This window comes from Puma concolor, chromosome A1 (genome assembly GCF_028749965.1).
Source record: "Puma concolor isolate L17-30 chromosome A1, mPumCon1.1.hap2, whole genome shotgun sequence".
Lineage (NCBI taxonomy): Eukaryota > Metazoa > Chordata > Mammalia > Carnivora > Felidae > Puma > Puma concolor.
This window is the reverse complement of record NC_141667.1, coordinates 191,125,343-191,147,726: the sequence shown is the minus strand read 5'-3', so window position 1 is coordinate 191,147,726 and position 22,384 is coordinate 191,125,343. Positions and strand designations below refer to the sequence as shown.

General features: G+C 38.0%; 1 long non-coding RNA gene across 2 annotated transcripts in view; it reads left to right on the top strand.

Annotated features, from left to right (window-relative positions):
• The window catches only part of LOC147584693 (uncharacterized), a 541,543-nt gene extending 520,691 nt beyond the window's left edge, over positions 1 to 20,852 (top strand). For both annotated transcript variants that reach the window (XR_015252582.1, XR_015252581.1), the window contains one exon: positions 20,328 to 20,852. This is a non-coding gene — a long non-coding RNA (uncharacterized LOC147584693). The remainder of the gene's footprint in view (positions 1 to 20,327) is intronic.
• The last annotated feature ends 1,532 nt before the right edge of the window (positions 20,853 to 22,384 follow it).

Below are 22,384 nucleotides of genomic sequence, written 5' to 3'. Positions count from 1 at the left end.
GGTCATCGAGTCAGACTCCACATATCACGGTCACTTCTCCAGAGAGGATAAGTGACTTGTCCAGCTATATTGTAAGAGCGGCTGATCTGTCACAAGCAGAAATACAGGCTCCCAGGCCAGTGTTCTCATGGGGGTCATTTTTCAATATTTTTTAGTCCCTCACACATAGGGCAAAAAGAAATAAGTCACAGCATCACTGGAAGGAACAGAACACTAAAGGAAAACTGAAAAATTTACATGTAGTGATGACTAAGTTTCAACAAAGTGCGTCTAAGCCTCACACTTGACATCTAGACACACTGATTCCAGGACTGGACCTGCATGAATGTGCTTAGTTTAAAACAACAAAACAAAACAAAAACAAAAAGAAACCAAACCCTGTGTGTACTCGCCTCTAGCAATACTTCACAGCGTGCTCTCTCCTGCCCACTGTGCTGGTTTCCTATCTCCGCATAATATAGTGTGAAGTCACATGTGTCTGTCTGTTTTTCTTTCTAATATGTCATTTCCTCAGCAAATACGTTTGAGTGAAAGAAAACACATTAAGCCCCTTAAAATATAGGATAGAGAAGGACAGGCTCAGCTAAGTCTCACTCAACCCCATTTCTTTAGTAAGATATGAGCACAAGTAGTGATTTGGAGACGTATGCAAGGGCACTGAGAGGAAAAAAAAAGATAGATTTTCCAGCCATTCCTTTCCAGCCATGCCTCCCTGGCCTGACCTACCTTTCCATACAGAAATTGACCCAGTTCATTGAGGGTCTTCAAAGTGTATTCTAAAAAAGTTTACTCCCTCACTATTTACATGGTCCAGGTAAGCAACATCATCTATCTGTGAGAGTGTCATTTAGTTTCCTAATTGATCTTACTTTTCCTTTTATCTTCTTACCATATGTTCATCAAAGAGCAGCCTGATTCCTTTCGCACACAAATGGAACCTATTCCTGCTTGGTTAAAACCTTCCAAAGGCTTCTGAACACACTCAGAATAAAATTCAAAACCCTTAACCTAATTGGGACAGTTGCAATACTCCAAACTGAGTTGGAAGGACTAATTGATTAAGGGAGGGAGAGAGAGAGAGGGAACCTACTCCTCATCTCCTTTGTTCTTGGGATCTATCTTGGATAAAATAAAGTTTGTGATCCTGGAAAATCAACCCTATCTTGTAAGAAATATTATCTAGCATCATAAAATGCCTAGGCTTATTTCCCCTTTGTGATTTCAACTCTTGTTTAGGAACTGTGGGTTCAGTTCTGAGATACCAATGGAAAGACCATTTTTTACAGTTAATTTTGGAAGACTAAAAGAAAATGTAACCCCCCTTTGAGCCAAGCATGAGAGAAGTGGTAATTTGCAGGAGACTCCACCCACCCACCCCTAAAATTCCTGTATATCCGAGATAGAATCCGAACTGTGTTCTAACCATAATTAATGACTTTAGTGCAAATACTAAGAGCTTAGTTAAGAGAGAAACATTTTCTTGTTTGAGTGAATACTGAAATCACTGACTTAAGTTTAAAGCATGGGAACAACTTCAATTAGACAGTCAGAGAAAAAGAGACTAATCAGAGGTCTTTGTGGACCAACTTACAGCAGAGGCAAGTCTAATGAACTTCAACTTAGTGATATTCCCTACAAGTTAGAATATGAGTCCTTAGGGGACCTCAGGAAAATAGTCCAGGCTGTTTCACCCTTTTTCCTATCATGTGACTAGAGAGTATGAACCAAATATCTCCAGATAAGCATATTTTCACAGTTCCCTAAGGGCCACCCATGGGAAAGGACCTCATCCTGAGGAAACTTTCTACCCTTCTCTCTTACCTGTTTCTATGTGTGAGAATAACTAGTAGCATTTAGAAACTACACATGCCCCAGCCACCCTGCAAAGATTATGATTCAAAACTCCTTGGACCATTCTTTTGTGCGGTCCCAGCTGAGGACTTCAACCCAGCAAAAATGGAGGAAGTGAGCAAGACTACCCATCTTTATCTGGTAGAACAAAGTCCAGGTCTCCAGATCCTACAGCCTCTGCTGCCCCCTGGTGGTAACTACTAAACTTACCTTACCCCTCTCTGGAGTCCTAGGTCTCCAATAAAATCAAGAAACATTTACTGGGAACCAACCGTGTCAAAAGTATTGCATATGGAGCTGTGGCACAATGCAGTAAGATATATTTCTTTATTCACATTTTAGTGTTCAAGAAAAATAGTCCTCTTCCTTGAAAGACAATTCCAGATACCTAACCAAACACTTACATATCAAACTGCCACAAAAATTTTGATTACAAATGCAGAGTGAGTAAAATGAACCTGTTCTAATATCAGGCATTCAAGACAAATGCAAATAATCAATATAAATATAGTTAAAGTAAAATGACTCATTTCATTTTCTTATAAATACTAATATCCCCCTCTTTTGGAACCACATACTATTTAATTGCTTAATTTTTTAAGTAAAAGTCTGTTTTGGTGCTTCTAACCAACCAAAAGTAAACATACTAAGGTTTGAAACCAAACTAAAAAGGATGAAATCTAAGCCTTCTTTCAAGTGTCTAATCTTTTCATCAACCATTTCTTGTTGTTCATCAAAATGTTCGCAAAAAAATAAATTATAAGTGAAATGCAAAGTTTTTTTTTCAAGCATCCCAGAAAAATGACTCTAAATTGCTAGTTTCTACTTCTTTTTTTGAAAAATTTTCAACGTTTTTGAGAGACAAAGAGAGACAGACTGTGAGCAGGGAAAGGGCAGAGAGAGAGGGAGACACAGAATCCGCAGCTGGCTCCAGGCTCTGAACTGTCAGCACAGAGCCTGACGCAGGGCTCCTAACCATGAACCTTGAGATCATGACCTAGGCCAAAGTTGGCCCCTTAACCGACTGAGCCATCAGGTGCTCTGCTGATTTCCACTTCTGAAATATGAAGAGCATGACATATTTTTCACCTTATCTAAATATTTCTTCTCCATTGACTGGGAGTCCACTAGAAAATCATTTTTGCCATCGTGTGTTTCGTTTAAAGAAACATTTACTAATATCATTTTCTCTGTGTGGCCAGACATCTGTTCCCAATTCAATGTCTGGAAGGCAGGCAGAATTCTGAGCAACTCACAATTATTTGACAGTTCTCCATCTTTGTTTCCACGGGTAAAAAACAGCCTTCTTAAATGTTCCATTCTTTCAAATGAATTAATACTATCTTTAATTTACGTTCACGTCTAATCTAATGTTCCCAAACTGGGACAATTTCTAGTCAAAGACTTACCGACAGCTGCTTTGTAGGACAAGGTGTTCTGTACATTATTTTTTATGTGGCTGCATATCATTATAAACATAGAAACCACATTTTAATGTATCTAAATCTGTCTTCCTTTGATACTCGTAAATTGAATATGCACTCAGGGCCATGTGGGTGTTTTTTTCACTGTAATAAACTGTGGTGAAATCTGAGGAGTTATGATGTATAACCTTGGGCTATAAGGGGGTACTTTTGACACATGAATGTCTCTAGGATGCTGGAAAATTCAATTTATTTTATTGCCTCTCTTGAGAAGTTCTAAAAGTTTTGGAGAATTTTAAAACTGTCCTGCATAATTCGTAGAAATTCTAAGACCTGTGCTAAGAATGAAAATGTCTAGAATTTGCACAACATATAGAGACGGTAAGCATAGATTACTTAGAATTGGAACCAAATAAATAAGACTGGCACCGTCACAGACAAAAAAAAAAAAAAAAAAAGCCAAGTCTCTGATTGTTTTGAGGTCAGTGCAAGTTAAGGAAGGATCAAGTTCCCCCAGGCGCCGAATGGATTAACTGTTATTTTTATTTTTTGACTCTCAGTATAAGTATATTTTCAGGACTGGATCTTTCTTTGTGTAATGAAATGTAATTAATTCTTCTTGTGTAATAACCATATAGCTCCTTCTGCTTAGAATGCCCTACCCTCTTAAAGGCTCCCCTGATACAGCTATGAGCCCCATTCTGCCACCCACTTGATAAATCCCTAATTATTTCTAAGACAACTGAAACACACCTCATCTGTGAATTGCTCACTAATCGAAACCCAGTTATTAGTGACAGAATTTTGCTTGACTTGATCAGACTGAACTAGATGACGACGACTACTCACTTTTCTATCATCCCAATGAGAAACTTGCTGGCACAGACTTTGTTTAATTTTTAAATCCCCAGCACCAGAAATTGTGCCTTCCATATAACTAGAGCTAAAAAAAAAAAAAAAAAAAAAAAAAAATTATATTGGTTTAATGAATACAGATAACACACTGTAAACACAGAGTCAGTTCCTCTACATAGAAAATTAAAGATTATTCTTATGAAGTTTAGGTATTGTTACAAAAAGGAAGAATGCCTCTTGTTTACTTTTAAATGTTTAATTCTGGGAGGAGTTGTGTTTATGGAAATATTTGGCTCTCTTGTCAAACTCTAGCTGAGGCAATTTTTATTATCTATGATGGAAACACAAAATATAACTTCTGGTAGAAAAGTGAGTTAAATAGATTTGAGTATTTTTTTTATTTTTTACTTGTAACATGTCTAACCCCAATTAATAGTTTCTGATCTATTGTTTTTACTAAACTTAGTTCTCAGAACTTATCTCCTTAATTAAGGAGTGCAAACATGTATTAACTATGTAGGATTAAGGTAATGGAAAAGAATAGCTCAGATAAATTAATTCATTGCTGCCTCATCTATGGCGAATTCTACCTTTACTGGTTCTTTATTAGATGAAAGTCCCCAGTACCAAATCTTATAAATTTTGATTGATGGCCATTCTGTAATATTACCTAGCCTCCAAATTCCTGTGAGACAGACCACTAGAATCTAACATTCAAGTCTTGCTTGCCTGCCTAGAGGCCCACATTCATCAAAGGTAGTAAGGACATAAAGTAGATGAAAATAAACTCCACTACAGCACAGGGTTTAAAATCTGACTTTTCTACACACACGATCCTGATTCTCATCTTCCTTCCCGCTTCTGGAAATTCAAGATACCTAAACCAAGATGAGGTGGAGAAAGGACAACAAGGGGAGGGAAAGGGTTTCTAGAGTGTTTTTCAGAGGGCCATTTGGCTTGTAGGAGTAGAAAAACACTCACTTTCTCTAAAAGCAGTGATTAGAGGTGGGTGACCATTTTGTAATACAGTGGATCTCAAGGTGACTCTTTGTTTCAAACTCTTGTCGCCAACCCAAATGAGAATAGCCATTGCCTGTGCTCCAGGAGTGGAATCGGATTCTCTTTCCTGGATCTGTGGGGCCTGGAATAGTAAAACACAGGGCACTAACTTCCCTCATACTGACTTATATTGAAGGCTGTACCTCAGAGAGAAAGTCCAGGTTTCTGCTAGTGGATATTTGGGGTGGTTCCATTTTTTGCCTTTATGAAGGGGGTAAGTGTACCAGTTTGCTAGGAATACCGTAACAAAATACCTCAGCCAGCCTGGGTGGCTTCAATAGCAGAAATTTATTTTCTCATGGTTCTGGAGGCTTTAAGTCCAAGGTCAAGGTGTCCTTAGGTTTGGTTTCTCTTGAGCCCTTTCTCCTTGACTTGCAGATGGCCACCTTCTCACTGTGTCCTCATATGGCCTTTTCTCTGTGTACATGTACCCCTGGTGTCTCTGTGCATCCTAATGTCCTCTTCTGATGAGGACACATTATATTGGATTAGGGGCCACCCTAATAGCCTCATTTTAACTTCATTACCTTTTAAAGTCCCTATTTCTAAATATAATCACATTAGAGGTTCTGGGAGTTAAGGCTTCAGTATATGAATCTGGTTGCTCTTGGGTGGGGGATGTCACACAATTTCATCAATAATGGTAAGCATGCACATTTGTGTTCATGCCCAAAATGGTTTTGGATATTATAAGAGTGTTTTTGCACTTGCCTCCTAGTGCATGTGAGAAGCATTTCTTTGGATATATACCTAGAGTGGATGCTGTATTGTTGGGTACTCTCTTGCTCCTCATCCTTAGCAGTGCTTACAATTTTCAGAATTTTTAACATTTCCCAGTCAATACAAAGTATATATAATTAATCAGCTATACATGCTGCAAATATCTTCTCTCAATTTTGTTGTTTCACTTCAATGATGTCTTACCAAATAGATGTCATTTTTATTAAAAAAATAACATCGGCATTTTCCTTGATGTTGTTTCTTTGCTGTGTTATTGCTTTTGGAGTCTTAATGAAAAAATTCTTCCCTATTACAAAATCTTAAAATAGTCACCCATATATTTTCTTCACATGCTTTATAGTTTTGCCTTTCATATTTGAGTCTTTAATCCATCTTGAATTTATTTTAGTACATGGTACAAGGTAGGAATCCAATTTTGCTTTTTTCCATAGGGATAAACAAATGTCCTGGCCCCATTTATTGTTTAGTCTATTTTTCCCTGGTGGTTTACAATATATAAGTGTCGTATATAATTTCAATATATCACAGACTGTTTCTAGTCTCTCTTTTAGGGTCAGTTAGACAGCATGTCTCTTCCTGGGGCAATATGATGGCTCTATAATGAGTCTGAATATGAAAGGGGATATTCGCATGTTATTATTCTTTTTCAAAAAACTCCAGATTATATTTCACTTTTTCCATTCCAAAGAGATATTAGAATCTGTTTGTTGATATTCAAAAATAAAACCTGTTTGGATTTTGACTGTAGTTTCCCTGAACCAGTAGAATTAAACTGTGAAGGATGGACATCTTGATGATCCTGAATTTCCCTTATGTGAATATGGCATTCTTCTCTATTCAGCCATCTTTAATAGTAAATAGTTTTGGGATTTTTTGCACCAAATGAGTACATATAAAAATAAACAAATTTTGCTTTTTTCACAGTTTTAAAAGATATATTCTTTGTTACTCTTGATATTTTGATAATTTTGATATTAATGTAACTACACATTTTTTATTTGTTGCCTTTATATCTTACTGACAACTTCACATACATTTTTCCAACCATTGGTTTTAAAATTTCTATGCCTTGGGGCACCGGGTGGCTCAGTTGGTTAAGCGTCCAACTTCGGCTCAGGTCATGATCTCGTGGTTTGTGGGTTTGAGCCTCATGTCAGGCTCTGTGCTGACAGCTCAGAGCCTGGAGCCTGCTTCAGATTCTGTGTCTCCCTCTCTCTCTGCCCTTCTCCTGCTTGTACTCCACCCCCCCCAACTCTCTCTCTCTCTCAAAAACAAATAAACATTTTTTTTAAAGTTTTTAAAAAGAAGTAAGTGGTGCTACTGTCCGAGCAGTAGGCTGTCTTTAAAAATAATAAAATAAAATAAAATAAAATAAAATAAAATGTCTATGCCTTTATATCATATTTGTGTTTTCTATAGTTTGATTTGATTTATTTTATCCAAACTAGCAATCTCTGTCTTTTCACCAGCAAATTTATTCTTCTTGTATTTAACATGTTACTGATACACCAGAACTGATTTCTACCTTATTTCACTATGCTTTCTAATTGACCCACTTTTGCATGCTTCTTAAATCTTCCTTATATTTTCTATGATTAATTTTTTGGCTTCTCTGTTTTTCTATACAATTCATAATTTACATAATCTATTCTGATTTTTTAATGGGTTACCATCACAGTATTGCCATGGGCACAAAACTATAAATTATTTTGCTCTCTTCCTGAAAAATTAAAAGAGTTAGAACAATTTAACTCTGATCATGTCTCTTCCAGTGAGCATTTCATCCTTTAATTTTGCTTTTCTTTTCAAAATTGGCACATCATTATTGTTATGTTATGCAGACAGTGTTTGGCTGTAACTACATGTGTATATGCTTGTATAATTCTTCTCACATTGAATCATGACTGACCATTATGACTAACAGAATACACTATAAACAGTAGGGTGTGGCGTAGGCTAAGTCATAATGGCACCTTAGTTATTTCACTTCTACCTTGGTGTCTTGTATCACTCGTTCTGGGAGAATCTGACCACCATTCTATGAGGACACCCAAGAACTGTTATAGATATTTGGTACCGGCACCAACTTGTGAGCCGTGCAAGTGAGCACCTTAGAAGTGTATCCTCTGGGGCACCTGGGTGGCTTAGTCAGGTGAGCGTCCGACTTCAGCTCAGGTCATGATCTCCTGGTCTGTGAGTTTGAGCCCCACGTTCAGCTCTATGCTGACAGCTCAGAGCATGCAGGCTGCTTCGGATTCTGTGTCTCCCTCTCTCTCTCTCTCTGCCCCTCCCCCATTGTACTCTCTCTCTCTCTGTCTCTCTCTCTCTCAAAATAAATAAGTTAAAAAAAAAAAAACAACAAGTGTATTTTTCAGTTATGCCTTCACAGGACTGCAACCCCAGCTGATGTATAATGGCAATCCCAGTTAACATAGGATGACAACCGCATGAGAGACCCTAGACCAGAACCATCTATCCAAGTTACTCCCAAATTCCTTATCCACAGAAACTATAGAGATGAATAATGGTTATTGTTGTTTTAAGCCACTAAGTTTTGGGTTTCTTTGTTACTCAGCATTAGATAGCTAAAACAGCATATTTAGACCAATTTCTTTTCTCACAATTCTGTTTTGCATTTTCCTGGTGGGATCATTTTTTAGGGAAGCTGATTAGTGGTAAATACACCCAGGTTTTCTTTATATGAAAATATATTCATATCAACCCTTTTCTTTTCTTTTCTTTTGAAAGACAAGTTTGCTGGATATTCAATTCTAATTGACAGCTATTTCTTATGAACACTTTGATAATTTTATTCTGCTATCATCTGACTTCCAATTTTTCTGTTTAGAAGTCTGGTGACAAAATGTCATTCTTTGTAACTAATTTGTTCTTTCTGGCTACTTCCTCCTGCTACCACCAGACTTTCTACAGATTTATTAGGTCTATTTTCATTTTTTAATTATCCTGCTTTGAATATGTGTTGCTCTCTGTGTCTGAATCTGTACTGTTCTTCAGCTCTGGCAAATTATCAGCCAATAATTTTCTGAATGTTGCACCTTCTTCATTCTATTTCTTCTTCTGGGACAGTGATGGGATATATTTGTTAGACTGTCCCATTCAATCTTCCAGACCCCATATTATCATGTTCATACCTTCCATCTTTTTGTTTTTCTGTGTCGCAGCCTAGGTAATTTCCTTACATCTATATTTCAGTTTATTAATTATTTCCTCATTTATGTTTATGTGTTGTTGAATCCATTCATTACATTTTTTTTATTTCAATCATTAATGTTTCCTTATAAATTTCTATTAGGCTTGTTTCCTATATGCTGCTTACTTTGATTTCAAATATTAAGTTGAAGTGTTTGCCCCTCTGTTTTTTTTTATTTTCAGGGAGAACAAAATGATTATTTCCTATTTTACTCTTTGGTATGAGTCTCTATTGGAGGCATCTAGACTAGCTAACAGTTATCTTTTGGGGAAATTTTAAATTGGATGTATATTTAACAAGTGTAGAATTATAAAGATTTTTTATTTTTATGGATGTTTTGGTAAGTTGTATCATTCTATAAATATGCCTATTTTATTGGATATATTGGATTATTTCTTTACCAATTTCTCGTTGGACTTTTCTAATTTATTTAATGTTTCCTTTTTAATTTCTGACATTGATTATTTTTGTTTTCTCTTTTCATTCTTATTCAGTCTCACCAAACATATATCAATTTATTAATCTTTTTATATTTCTTTCTTTATTTACTAAACTTTAGAGTGTTTCTTCTATTCTACTTTCATGTCACTTTATTTGCCTTTCTGGTTCCAATTCTTGTGATAAAGATTTAGATGACTGACTTTCATCTTATCTGGTATATGCATTTTTAAGAATGCATGTTTTTCTGTAAGCATATTTTAACAGAAAGCTACAAGTTTTGAAAGCAGTATTTTATTTTCAATTCAGTTAAAAATATTTCCTCTTTGCCATTGTGATTCTGTTCATGACCATGAGTAACTTAGAAGTATATTTCTTAATTTTTAATGTGTGAGGATTTTTCAAATAGATCTTTTTTTTTTTCAGATTTCTAGATTAATTATATCATTATTAGAGAAGACAGCCTATATTGTTTCAATTCTTTGATATTTATTGAAACATGAGTTTTGATGAAGTGTATGATAGATCTTTTTAATTGCCACATTTATCCTTGGAAAATGTAATGTGCAGTTATTAGGTGGAAGGTGTGTGTGTGTGTGGTTAGGTCTATATCAATGAGCAGTTCAAATTTTAATTTTTTACTTAGTTGTTCTTCAACTATTCTTTAAAGACTTGTGTGAAAAACCTCCCATTATCATTTTGAATTTGTCCATTTCTCATTTTAGTTCTGTCAATGTTTGTTCCAAATATTTTGAGGTCATGTATATTTTGAGGTTAATACAAATTATGTATAATGATATCTTCCTGAATTTTTAGCGTTGTGAATGTCTTTCTTTAGTAATGCTTCCTGATAGCTATACCAACTTTCTTTTGGTGACTGTCTGTGTGGTACATCTTCTTCTACTTTTGTTGGCTTCACCCTTCACCTGGACCTTGGCCCCGGAATCCTTGGCTGCTTTTGGTTCTCTCATTCCTTCACGCTGAGTGACATACAAACTTACACGCACACACACACCCACACGTCCTCCTTTACTGCTTCTCCTTTCCAGAATAGTTGACCCAAATCATCTAGGAATTACCAGGAACAATAGCCCTTATCCCTTTTTCTTTATTATTTTTGTATGTATTTTACTTCTTAAACATTTCATACACCACTACTTTATATTTTTACGTAGTAATTCCAAAATATGAAGTGTGTGGACCTAAATATTTTCGTTGCATTTTTTGACTCTCACATATGGTAAATTATTTTCTTGAACATTATGTAATTTTTAGATCTATGTTCATATTTAGTTGAACTTTTTTTCATGAATTCCTAAGAAACTAATTTCAGAATGTTTTCTTCAGGAAAGAATTTACACTTATTTCCCCCTAAAGTTACTTGAGTCCCTCTGAGGGTTCCAGTTTATGTTGAATGTCAGAATCACCTTCACTCCTTGACATTGGTCCTAATATCTCACTTCTTCATTCTGTTGTTGGTTTGGGCATTTGACTCCAGAGCTACTCCTTTTTTTATGGGTGTTTGTTCCTCGCTACTCATTCCTGAAGTTTCTAACTTCCTCAAGAGTCTAGACACCTGCATATTAAACATGTAAATTTTTTATCATAATTTATGCATGATTTGGTTGTATCAAGCAGGTGCATTCTTTAGAATCAGCCATGTGTTTTACCACTTGGAACCTAATCCCTCCACTTTCAGTCCTCCAGCACCAACTCCCTGTGCATTATGCTGGATAGATGCATATTTCGTGGAGAATTCTCATTAAAAGGATTTACAGATCTTTCTCGACTTGCGATGGGGTTACATCCTGATAAACTCATACTAAGTTGAAAATATTGTAAGTGGAAAATGCATTTAATACACCTAACCTACCAAACATCATAACTTAGTCCAGCCTACTTAAATGTGTTCCCAACACTTACATTAGCCTACAGGTGAGCACTATCACCTAACATAAAGCCTATTTCAGAATAAAGTGTCGAGTATCTCATGTAATTTACTGAATACTGTACTGCAGTTGAAACGCAGAGTGGTTGTATGGGTACAGAATGCTTGTAAGTGTATCAGTTGTTTACCCCCGTGATTGTGTGGTTGAGGGGGAGCGGTGGCTCCCAGCTGCTGCCCAACAGCAGGAAAGTATTGTACTACATATCACCAGCCCAGGAAAAAATCAAAATTCAAAGTATGATTTCTACTGCATGCATATGGCTTTTGCACCATTGTAAAGTTGAAAAATTGTAAGTCAAAATATTGTAAGTCAGGAACTGTCTCTATTGCAAAAAGTCTCTTAAGAAATTCATTCCAAAAAGTGCCCAGGAATGTCCACTTACCACCTTCGAAATCACTCAAAAGCCCACTTACACTGTTTTGTGCAAAGACCTCAGGTTCTTTCCCTTCCCATTTAATGCATCACCAACTGATTATACACTCTAAGAGTGGGAGGGGTCATCATTAAGATGTGGCAAAGGTTCCATATTGGAAGAAAGGTTCCATATATCAGAGGGGTGCAACAAAAAGAGCAGATCAGGAAGCTCATGTACAAGTTGAATGCAGAGTCTATTTTATATAATAGTATGAAATAATATGAAATAATCCTCTAGGATGAATTGTTCAAAACATATGAATGACTTGGTAAGATCGTCTTCAAAGGAGAATGACCACCATGATCATCTGCTTTGAAATCTGCATGAGCACTAGAAGCGTGATTTGGACCAGTACACCCTGGATTCCAAACTCTCCCAGTGAAGGGAGGCTCCTTGTACATCTTATCTCCTTGCATACATAGAATGTAGCCTCAGCTCTGAGTAACGAGCTCTGGGCGGTTTTCGGCAAAAAAAGAAAGCTAGTCAAGACCGTTTTTGCAGAAGAGGTCTTCTCATTAGTAACCAGCCTCACTGCAGAGCTTATTTATGTCTGTCTTCTGAGTGCCTGGAACAGAATTCCAACCTAATACCATTTCTGCTTTCAAAGGACCCTATCTTCTAGACCTCATTTAGCATGAGGATAGAGAAACACAGATAAATGTCTTATCGGGCAAAAAAGTAATTTCATGTTCTTGCAGTTCTTTTCTCTGTCTATTCAAATGCTAGATGCCCTTTCATCTCCTACAAATGATTTTCTCTTAATCCGCAAGAAACTAGTTCATTCTTTCTAACAACATCATTATATTTTGAGTGAATTATCATAGAACAATTAAGAGCTGTTCTCATGTGACACACTTATCTTTGGCTGTTTGTTTCAAAATTTGATTCAGCTGTGCCCTCCGCTATTTCCTCATTTTGTCGAATGCCTTTGTCAGCTCAGAGGAAAGAAAATAACACAGCAGGGGGCAGGGCAAAAGTCACGTATTGTAAGACATCATTGCCTTTGGAAACAATGTTCTCCATTATAGCTCAATGAGCTAATAACAATGCATTATTTTGTTAAAAGGCAGTTGTTACTATAGTGGCAGCAAAACATCCTATAATATTAACTAAGCTATTACTCTGACATTTTTGGATAAATGAGGGAAAAAACTTTTTTCGTGCAATTTTATTTTGTCATGCATTACACTTTCGTGCTTTCCTTTAGCAATTTTGTATTCTGTGAGAGGCATACCACAAACAAAAGGATGGTGGCTTTGCAGTCAGGCAGCCGTGAGACTGAATCCTTACTCTAGTGTTTGCAACTGCTATGGCTTTACCTAACACAATTTCTCTAATGCATAACTTTTGCATCTACAGAATGGGGGTTTGTGAAGTTTATTAGTTATGTAAGTAATGTGGCTAGCTCAGGGCTTCGCACACGGAACCACTCAAAAAGGGGGAGGTATTATTACTACCATTAAACTATCTTAACTGACATTTACTTTTCTGCTCCAAATTCCATTAAACCATGGCAATAACCAACTAAATTCAGCTCTGCTAGATGCTTGTTTCAAAGGCTCACTTGGTATCAGAGGAGTGAAATTTCTCTTTTCGTCTCTTCTTAGCAGAGGCCTTGTGCAGTATAGCTGTATATAGAACATTTTCTGACATCCTTTGAGAAAGCTCTGCCCGTTCAGATGTTCTCTGATGCTTCTGACATGGTGGCAGGAAGCATCTCTGATCTCCTTTTCTGACATCTTTTAGTTTCAGGCAGTGGACACTAAAAGACATGAAGTCAGCTATCCTAGCACAGAGACGAAAGTCCCATCTTTATGTTACCGAGCAGAGCCCTAATCTGGCTTTGTGGTCACGGCTAAGTAACATAGTGCAGAAAAGTCCTCTTCACAATAGTGGAGAGTTAGATCAGATTCTGTGCACTAACTCATTTGCACTTCTTTTGCAAGTGCCTGCTTTGGGTCAGAAACTGAATGAAACACCAAACACACAAAGTACCACATGGCCCTTATGCTTCAGCTGTCTGAGTTTAGTGGAGGAGACGTACACACTGGCAGATAGAGATTCCTACTCTGGACAAGCGGGTGTAAGATGCATTCCTTCCAGCTTCTCTTCACCAAGTACAATGATAAACCCTGAAAATAATGCAAGAGGCAACATGAGGAGAACTCTTGAATGATGGATAGAGGAAGGCAAACTGGTTAATGTTCCCAAGACTGAAGGAAAAACAGTGGCAACGTCTTCCAGCCCTCTACCCGACAGCATAAGGTGACTCCGGTCCTGCACACTGGATTTCCCATCTAGCTAAAGAGGGCAGGCCAACTTGCCTCATTCCTCCCCTGGATCTAACAGGAGTCCTGTCAACAACACCAGGCAAACAACGTATGCAAGAGGGAAAGATCAAGACCCACAGTGAATATCAGCCGGTAAGGGAAATGATCTCATTGGGCCCGAGACTCCCCTCCACCACATAGAGAAACTGGGTGGCCTGGTGACACCAACAATGGGGAGCCACACAAGCAGCCTTGCTGAGAAGCCTCTTGTTCCTGCAAGTCAGACTGCCCTCCCTCACCAAGAGACCAGGTGAGTGGGCAGAGGTGACAAAAGAGATCCAACTCCACTAAGAGTCTCTTCGCCAGCAGCCTTTGTCTTTTGGGGAGAGGGGGAGATTCCCAACACCTACAGCCAGGACTTAAGTGCTGATCCTAGGGAGGTGACTGCCCTCTAAAATAAGAGATGTTCAATATGACTTAGAGTCTCCTAACATAATGGTCAGAGTGTTGATGAGACAATTAAAAGTGACCCATCACACCAAGCCAAGACAATCCATTGATGCCAACACCAAGAGGAATCAGAGACCGGGAAGATGTGACAAAGATTTGAAAGCAACCTTCACAAAAATGCTGCAAGAAGAGATGACAGATTCATTTGAAACTGATGAGAAATAGAAAATCTTAGCAAAGAAACCCAATCTGTCACGAAGATATTTAAGAACGTAGCAACTGATCTTAACTCTGGGAAGTAAAGCAAAGAGTAAAGAGAGATGCTAACTTTTCACCCTAGAATTTTGGGTATGCTTTGAATTCTTTTCAATGAGCATGACATTTTTAAAATAGAATTAAAATCCAAATTCTATAAAATTAGCTAAATTCTATTTTGAGAAGTAAGAGAAACAGCTTCTCTGTGCTCTGCTATTAAAATTTCTTTTCTGGGTAAGTAGCTAAGATAATTTTTTAGTGGATTTATATTGAAATCAGTGAGTTAGTACCTTCGAAAAATGAGTTGTTGGTGGCTTTCCTTATATATAAAAAAGTTTTTGAACGATAATTTTTATTTTGTTTTAATTTTTTTAATGTTTATTTTACTTTTGAGAGAGAGAGAGAGAGAGAGAGAGAGAGAGCATGAGCGGGGGAAGGGCAGAGAGAGTGAGACACAGAATCCGAAGCAGGCTCCAGGCTCTGAGCTGTCAGCACAGAGCCCAATGTGGGGCCGGAACCCATGAATGGTGAGATCATGACCTGAGCCAAAGTCGGATGCTTCACGGACAGAGCCACCCAGGCGCCCCTCAGTGATAATTTTTAAAAAAAGAGAAAAAAGTGCACCAATTCCTACAAATTTTAACTATCACCATTACAACACTCTTTGCACACATGTTATTGCTAAATTCAGCTTTAAGAAATTATGGTTTTTTTTTTTTTTTTTAAGATCACCACAACTTGGGAACAATTATAATCTAGTTAATGATGTGCAGCTCAAAATAGAAAATGTGGCTAGAAATGATTGGTGCTTACCCCAGTCTTCCTCCTATAAGGTTGGATGCTTGAGTTCTGCTCTTTTGACTTAAATAAGCAGAGTGGACTGAAACCAGTGCTCCTGGAGAATGAAGGGATAACAGGAAGGGCACACCCTCCCATACATTTTGTTTTTGTTTTCTCGTTTGTATTTGCTACTCTCAGACCTTCCAAAATTCTCACCAAACAAGGTGTGATATTGTGACTTCTAATAAGAAATATATACTTGGTTCTCCACCCTGTTCCGACACCAAGCTCCTAAAACCCTTCAAATTTTCTAAGTGATAAGAGCAATTAAGGTGTCTTTTTTAATGTTAATGAGGTAACTTTTGGAAAACCCAAAAGGATGAGGGCTGGGAGCCAACCGGGAGATGAGAGGTTGGGAACTTTCAGGGGATTTAGAAGCTCTATGCCACTTCCGCATACCTTGTCCTACACATCTCTCCCATCTGGCTGTCCCTGAGTTATATCCTTTTATAATAATGCAGTCATCTAGTAAGTAGAATGTTTCCCTGAGCTCTGTGAGCCGCTCTAACAAATTAATGGAACCCAAAGTGGGGATTGTGAGATCCTTGGATTTATAGCCAGTTGTGAGGGAAGCAGTCTTGTAGGACTGAGCCCTAAACCTATGGAATCTGATGCTGTCTCAGGGTAGGTAATATCACAATTGGGCTGAGTGGTAAAACACCCAGCTGCTGCCATAGAATCACTTGGTGGTGTGGGGGTGGGGGGTGGCGAAAGCCCTACACATCGTAACTGGGTGCAGAAAAGTCACTCACCTAGTTAGTCGTACCTGTAGTTACACCGTTAGGAACCGAACTACCAGGTTCAGCAGTTAGACCACATAGAAAAGCAACATTTCCCCTCTTACTTTACTAGGAAGCAACAGAGGAAACAATACTGTGAAATGTATTTTTCTGCCAACCCTTTCTGCAGAAAGCAAAGGACTAGGGGAAAAGTATGATGCATGCAATGCCAAAATAAACAGAGTGGTTCATGGTCAGACTGCTGCCCCTCCTGCAGAGGCGTCCATCCTTTCTTTACTGTGGCAGCAAGAGCCTCTGCTTATGCCAAAAACATCCTAGCTGTGACATGCACGTACCGATTTCAATATTCCTGTCAGAAGAACTACAAATACAGGAATTAACCCCAGAAGGGATTTGTCACCATCAGTGAGCACGAATATTTCAATTTCTGGATCCATCATTTTCCAGGAAGACACATGGTATCTTGGAACAAATAAGTTATTCCTGAATAATTGTCTCAGTCTAAAGTGACAGGGGTAAGAATAGTTGCCCTTTTTGGGAAAAAAAAAAAATCTATGAAAGAAAATCTTGATTAGGGTTATAAAATTGATTCAAACAACACAGAAGAGTTGGAAGTAATACTGTCTCTTGCCATCTCCCTTCCCACTCAGTTGTTATTCCTCACATTTAACTGTATCAACAGTTTCATGTCTACATGGCCAAAGAAATATGCATACGTTATATGTAAACGACACTTTTATTTACACGAAGATTTGTGTTTTATAATTTTCTTTTCTTATGAACTAATGTATTGATCAACTTTCCATTTAAGTAGCTAAATCTCATTTCTAATCAGCTGCAAAAATAGCACATTGTGTGGATATTATTAATACTTTTCCGATTGATAAACATTGGTGTGTTTTCTGGATTTGGGCATTGATGAACATCTTTGCACTTAAGCAAAATGGTTAAATAAATTCCTTTGGGATTCAAGATCACAAGAAATCTTAATATTTTCAAATTGTCCTTCAACACGATTTGAGAGCCCTTGTTTATTGTAGCCAACAGTGGATATTATGAAACATTTTAGCGTTTCCTCCAAGATAGGAAAAAAATGGTGTTTCATTGTTTATTTGAATTTGCATATGTGGTTATGAGTGAATTTTAGCATCTTACCATATGGCTGGCTATTTGCTATTTGCAATATTTTTCTGTGAAACTTTGCTTCAAGTCTTTATTCATTTTCTATTGTGAGAACTCTGTGTGGCAAGGCAATATGACATTTGTCTGGCATACATTTTATGTTTTGCATATATTTTCCATAGTTGTCATTTTTCTTCTGACATTGTGAAATTTCCCTGCAGTGCAAAAGTTCTACTTTTTTATGCAGTCTAACTTGAGACTTTTTCCCTCTCAGTTTTTGACTTTGAACAAGTCTTTTCCACTCCAAAGTTTTAAAAAAATAAAGTTATTTCTTCCGGTGCTTTTAGAATTTCTCTTTTTATATTTAAAAGCTTGCATTTCTGGTGTTTACTTGAGAATAAAGTTTCTAGTAATGATTCAGCTTCATCTTTTTCAAAAGGTCTAGTCAAATGGCCCAAAAGACTTTGTGAATAATCTGTCAGAACCTCAATTGTTTTAAATATCCTCTTTCCAAATTTTTTGATTATATTTACGAGTCTATTTCTAACTTACTTTCAGTTTCCTTGATCTATTTATGCAGTAATAACAATGATTTTAATACTCCCTAACACTTTTTAAACCTATGAAAAGGACTTCCTGCTAATTACTTTTCTACATCAGAAGATTTCAAGATGTTTTCACATGCTGATTATTTTATATGAATTGTTGCCAAGGTAAAAAAAAAAAAAAGAGTCTGTTCTTAGTTAAGTTGAGATATGAATGAGTTAATTGATTTGAGGGAAACTGTCAGTAGGAATTCTGGTTTTCTATACAAAAACAGGATACAGCTTTCTGTTTGTTTAGAGCTTACTTCATGTCTTTTAGTGAAGTATTAACATTCTCCTCATATAGTGTCTGAGTATTTATTTAATTGGGGTTTATTCTTAGATATTTTGTATCTGTTGTTTTGATGGTGATAGTCTTTGCCAAAGTGCTGATACAAGGAAAGTGGAGAAGATATGATTTGTGAACTTGAGACACTCAGAGTTGAATCGGGAGTTCACAAGATGTAAGATGCAATAGTATTGAGAAAACAGACATATGCACAAAGTGATGTGGGGGTTCAGAGGAGATAGTATCCATCTCTGCAAAATCAGTTTCCTAATACAATGCAACATCTGATCTGGGTGTTGAAGAACGAGTGGAGTCTCTAGGGCAAGAGAAGAGGCAAGAGCTTTGCAAGTAGCAGGAGGGGAAATGCAAAGACAGGGCAGGGAAGGAAAAGCCGTGTATCACGGGAGGCTCCCGCTGGACTTTTTACGTGGCTGCAGGTAGAAAACATGTGAAAGGAGGTTAGATTTTCACTCCCAGGGAAAGAGTCTTTTGTTTCAAGGTAAGGAATCTGGAATAGATGAAGTGTGTTTTTAATTGCAAGATAATTTAGGTAGCCGTGAAGAGCTTTATCCCAAATGAGGAGAGACAAGCGGCAGAGTGCCAGCAAGGGAAAGAAAGGTCAGGTGTAGATAGAGAAGCTGAGGTCCTGGCAGCACATCCCAATGGTAGCAAAGCTCTAACATAAAGAAGATACGCATTAAACATTGAGAGAATTAATGAAAAGACGAAATGAAAAGGTAAGGGGTATTCGAAGGCAGTTCTGTCCAGAAGTGCACAATGTGTAATAGTTTCATGTCAAGCTTTAAACCACTCATTGTTCTCAACCCCCAGACTTCCATAGAGGTGTAGCACTTCGCCTGGTAAGCGGGGCAACATTATGGAACAAGAATCTGGAACACAGCTCTGTTCTGAAACACAGCAGTGATTAAATAAATGAATTAATGGTTTCAAAGCCCTTGGGACAGTGCTTTGCACAAACTAAGTGCTGTATAACTGATAAAACTGTTAAGTAAATAACGAAGCCTTGGATGCAAGGACCCTGGATAAAACTGTAGACCTCAGTTGTCGCTTTCTTAAGTACCTACCTCTCCCTCTAGTTGCCCCATGAATTCTCCAGATCCCTTCTTCCTAAATTCCAAACATCTCCATCAATCTGCCTTTTGTTCCAAACCACCTCACAAAAATGATATATTTACTGCAAGAATCTGTGCCGGAAGAGAGGAAGAAGGAGCCTGTGTCATTTGACAAGGAAGGGAACAGGTGGACCATGGTGAGCAAGATGGAGGACGAGGTTCATGCCATTTGTAGCTGCCACTTTTAAGGAGTTTGGACTTCATCCCAAGAGCAATGGGAAGCCCATAAAAGGATTTAACAAGAGAATTACATGCTTATGCTTTCATTTTTAAATGTTCCTTCCAATTCACAGCAGAGAATAGATTTGAAGAAATCAAAAACAAATGTGGGGTAGCTATTCCTTTAGTCAAAGTAAGAGAGAGATGACAGTGGTTTAGACTATAGTAGTAGCTGTGGAAAAGAGATCACCAGGAGGTGTGAGTGGGGATCAATTCAAATGAAGAAATAAAGAGAAGTATGTGAAGGGTGTTGACTACGTTTTGTACCTTGAAGATCTGGGTACCATCTATCAAGGCAGGAGATTTTGGAGGAAGTTCAGGTTGGGGTGGGGGGGAGAACATGTGCTTAACTGGATAAATGGGTCTGGAGCTCAGTGAAGTCTGGGCTAGAGCAAAACATGGGAGGGCCTCTTTCCATCTTTTCAGCCCCACCTGTTACTCCAGTCAAAGCTGCTACAATAACCACTGGTGTCCTCTCCCAGATGTTTGCAGATCTAAAAAAGAGAGAAGAGGGAAAGAGAAGTCAGAGAAGCCTCAAGAAGGGAATATTGAAGGAGGAAGCAGCAGTTTTGTCAAATCTTTTAAGCCTGAGAAACATGAAGACCGGAAGTTTGGCACCATGGAGGTCAAAGATGCCCGTAGCTGGGACCAGGCTTTTCTTTTAACAGCACGCATGGAACTGCAATCAAAGACATTCTCAGACTGAAACTCTAGGCATTAAGAAGCTGCACAAACAGATAAGCAAGGGGGTTTTAACCCCCGAGGAATCACACCATGTTGGGGACTTTCTATTTGTGACATCAGTTGTCCAGGACAGCTTTTGGTAGCACCGTGCTCGGCCCCTGCTGTGAGGCACTTAGGAGCGTGGGCTGCGAGCCTGCTGGTGATTTCCACATTTCTCAGGATATATTCACCAACATCTGGACCAAGTTATCAATTTTTAACTCAGTTATCATCTCTGATCTTGTAAACGTATGATATGAATAAGATCTCACTCTGAAATTGAATCTGCAGTGCTGTCTTAACTGTTAAAAGCATTTTGTGGGAATTTACCAGGTACTTAAACCGTTCCCCCATTTTATGGGATTGTCGATACCAAACTCTTTCTATGAGTGAGAAAAAAATTGTCTAGAATTCCTCCATCCATGTGCTTCATAGCTAGGGTCACTTAAAATTCTAGCCTGGCCCCACCACAAAAATGCCAACCTTTCTTTCCTAACAAAGTCCTTCTGAATCCTGTGTTGAACTGTTAATAGTAATTTTTTGCTGACTCCCACACACAGCTGGCAAAGTACTTGGATGAAAGGCTCAAAGAAATGCAGAAAAATTTTGAAAAACAAGATTTCTCCGTGTCCAAGCTGAGAAGGAGAGTTCAGACCTGTATTCAAAAACTATGGTTATAACTTTTGATAAAATATAATACTAATAAAGAAAAACAAGGTTTGAAGAAAGAGAAATTGCTTTTATATTTCATATGAAAATGTCCATAATGTTACTCGGCTCTTGAATTCAAGTGCTTTGGTCCTGCGCTGAAGTATATATCAGGATGATGGCACATACTTAATGAGAATGGCTACCATTCACTGTGTGCCAGGCATGGTTTTGATGCTTTATGTGCACTGTGTCTCAATCTTTTGAACAACTACATGAAGTAGGTGTCATTATCTCTACTTCATTACTAGGGAAAGTGAGATACAGAAGTTTAAGTAACTTGTCCAAGTTGAGCCAACAAGGGGCGGCAGCAAGATCCAAATGCTAACCTTGCCTCAAGTCCATGTCCCTAAGCCCTTAGAGTAAGAATGTTCTAGAAACATAAGTAAGCACCCAGGCCATATAATTCCTCCTTTACTTATGTGAGCTTTTCCGTGTAAGCTTTTCATAGTCTTACAGGACCAATTCAGTCAAACATAAGAGAAGTTCAGAAACCAGTCTGAAGAAGCCCATCACTGAAAGTATGGGACAGGTCACCGCATGTGACCACTGACTGATGTTTAATGGCAGCTAATATCAAATCAGTAACTTGAAAAATCAGACTCTGTAACCCACACTGCGCCCTTTCTTTGTATCATTCTTCAATGGATTCCAAAGCTTCTGGTGAGAGGCAAAATCTAGACAGAAGAGGAGAAATCGCCAGGCGCGAAGAGTCCTGTTTGTTTGTGACGGTTCAGCAAGGCTGCTGCCAGCAGTCCTGGAGGAGACCGACTGCCAGAGCCACCCTCCACCCCTCCCACCCCCTCCCCACCCCACTGGCAGCCAGAGCCTCTGGCTTGCATTTGACTTGACTTCTTGCAATAATGTGAATTCTAGAAGGCTATTAGACTACCGGCCTAAATTTAAGGTAGTTTCCAACAGTTCGAGTTTGTCGATGCTGAAGTTAAAAAAATGAGGGGAAAAAACATTTTGCACTCAAAAACAAACATATATTACAAAGAAGGGTTAATTCAGCACAAAATAACCTGCGTCTCAGTTCTGGGAAAAATCATCATATTGAGTATCTCCACTGACTTTCCTGCCCTTTACAAGGCCAGAGATTTCTAAA